At 35.0% G+C, this 2,556-nt stretch overlaps 1 protein-coding gene across 2 annotated transcripts in view; it reads right to left on the bottom strand.

The window, feature by feature from the left end:
- Nucleotides 1–2,376, bottom strand: part of LOC111401487 (50S ribosomal protein L18-like) — an 8,270-nt gene extending 5,894 nt beyond the window's left edge. The window contains exon 1 of one of the 2 annotated variants that reach the window (XM_023029227.1): nucleotides 2,160–2,376. The gene's annotated coding sequence lies outside the window, so the exon portion shown is untranslated. The remainder of the gene's footprint in view (nucleotides 1–2,159) is intronic. The other variant, XM_023029228.1, reaches the window with a different exon arrangement.
- Between the last annotated feature and the right edge of the window lie 180 nt (nucleotides 2,377–2,556).

Genomic DNA, 2,556 nt, shown 5'->3' with positions numbered 1-2,556 from the left:
ATACCCTTCTTCTAACCAACTCAAACAGAATAGCTAACCACCCTAACTACAAAGAGAGATGCAGCTTTATTCTAGAAGCTACTATCGTGCCATGCTGTCATATAGTTATCTCCCCATGTTGCTTGGTCCCCTTACGTCTTGTGTATGTAAATTTAATTGGAGGTTTGGACTTGGGCTTATCACCATCTAGATTAATTCATATAATTTACCTCTGAGACTAGACCAATATAAGAGAGGAAATCTTCCCAATTTACCCTCGTCTCCTTAAATCAAAACCCTAACTGGAGTACATGCAACATTCTGTGGCGGCTATTGTATTTCCTTCATTTTCCGTCACAATTTCAAGATCTCTGTACATCTTTGCAATTTGCTTCGGAATGCAATCAATTCTGAGGTAAGATTTTCACTTTGTCTTTTCAACTCTTGGCATTCGCTACAAATGCATTTAATTTTGTTTTCAATTTGGATTCACATATAGTTTATTTGGAACTGAAGACAACAAGAGAATGCTGGTCATAAAAAAGTTTTAAAAATTGATGGTTTTAGAATAAATATTTAACTATTGAATGCTATTGCTCGGGCTTTTAATAAATTCGATTGAATGTTCGACAATATTTGTGGTTTTCACCTCTTTTATTGATTGCATTTCCTTTTGTTTAAATCTTGCTGTGATTTTTTTTCCAAGACAATAAAGCCCAGTGAATGGAGTCCATGATCTTCATGTGTTACTCCATTATTCCTGGCCTATTAATTTATGTGCGCATATTTGCAAGTATTCTTTGTAGTTATTGATGCCTTTAGGATTGTGATAGTGGCATTTAAGGGTTTTTGTTGCATTAATTACTGCAAGTGGCCACAAATTTTAGCTTGTTTAGAGTGCACCTTTCCTTTATGTTAGTGGTGCTTTAAGGCATTTTTCTGTTTCATTCCCTATTCTTGACACTTCAATTAATTTTCAAATGTGAAACACTCATGTTTAGCAATATCACAAGCACTGGAAAAGAAGCTATAGTCTGCCTTTTGTTCGACAACTCAAAGTGTGAATCGAGATCGAATAGAAAGTTAAGCTTCTATCTTTTGCTATATTCAGGAAAATACGTTGATAATTCTTTTAGCTATTTTTGGTCAGATAATTTTCTGAGTATTCTATTCGTTACCCTTTTCTCTGGACGTTGTGCTGTTATTCTGCAATTTATAGGCCACCAGTCCTTGTAACCAAGTTTGCATTTCAGAAAACCAAGCTCATTTTAGCCTTTGTTCGCCTTGTAACCCCAGTACTTAGACAGAATATGATTACCACATACTAGTTTATCATGTCTTGATTAGAATATTTATTATGCTCCATAGACATGCTCCCAAATTGTAAACCAGTATTACTGGATTGATGATTTCTATGTTCTTCTTAGCTTTTCATATTTTTTTGAAGTACAAGTGTTTAAGATTTTAATAATCATCTGTCAGACAAATAAAAACGAAATAGGACTCCAAGAACCACCAGTTTGACCAAAGGTGAAAATACAGTGGACAAGCGAGAAAAGTATCACAACTTTTAAATATCAATGTCTGGAAAGGCTAAGTCGTGCACTGAGGTGTTTTACCTTTGTGAGATGAAGCGTAAGACTCAAGAAAAGCCAATCAAAATATAAAGGTAAAACATACAGAAATAGGCTGATAATAAACCTCGTACAATGCAGAATCTACAAAATCCCATCAAAAATAAGAGGCAAAGAATAAAACTCAAGTCAACATGGAGATTCAAGAATGCACTATTAACTAAAGGCAGCATAATGCATTTTTTTCTTTCAATTTATATTTTGGACGAGAAAACTAAAAAAGTACATAAGGTATATTGCACCGGGTTTTCTTCAGGATCAATAATTATATGATTCTATAATTTACCAAATCAGCTCAACTATTGAAAACAAATGGGTTAAAAACGTGTGTTTTTTCATAAATGTAGAAAATACGCTCGACCATGTTACAAAATTCAGTTGGCTCGTCTAATCCGAGACACTGCAGTAATAAGAGGGTCTAAAACAAACTTCAAAAAATTTACCAACAGATTCAAACGTACTGTGCAAGAATAACATCAAGCAAGAATAGCAAACAAAATCAACACCCATGAAAAATGATTAAAATCCCAACACATTTGAACTTACTTCCGCCTGCGATGCGACGGACGAAGATGAGGTTGGGTCCTTCTGGTGCAGCAAGCGACGCAGCGTATAGATATCTGCTTTCTCTTGGTGCCGGCGTCGGAGGGTTTGAAATGATTGGTGAGGCGCTGGAGCGTTGGGTGGATTTGGAGAGGGTTTGGTGGGTGTAGGGAAACGATGCCGATGGTTGTGGGATTGTGGAGTTAATTGTTCCAATGGCAGTCCACGTTTTTTACGGATATTTTAAATTTAAAATGTCAAATTTTGATTATTGAAATTAGATCAATATTTTCGATTGCTCACTGACTTTAAATCGATGTCTTAGATTATTCACTAAAATTTAAAATATTGAGTTTTGGTTATTAAATTTTGGAATATGTCTAAGTTGCTCACTAGTATA

The sequence above is a fragment of the Olea europaea genome, chromosome 10, assembly GCF_002742605.1.
Source record: "Olea europaea var. sylvestris chromosome 10, O_europaea_v1, whole genome shotgun sequence".
In the NCBI taxonomy this organism is placed as follows: Eukaryota; Viridiplantae; Streptophyta; class Magnoliopsida; order Lamiales; family Oleaceae; genus Olea; species Olea europaea.
The sequence above is the reverse complement of the archived record's forward strand: the minus strand, read 5'-3'. Positions and strand labels throughout refer to the sequence as shown.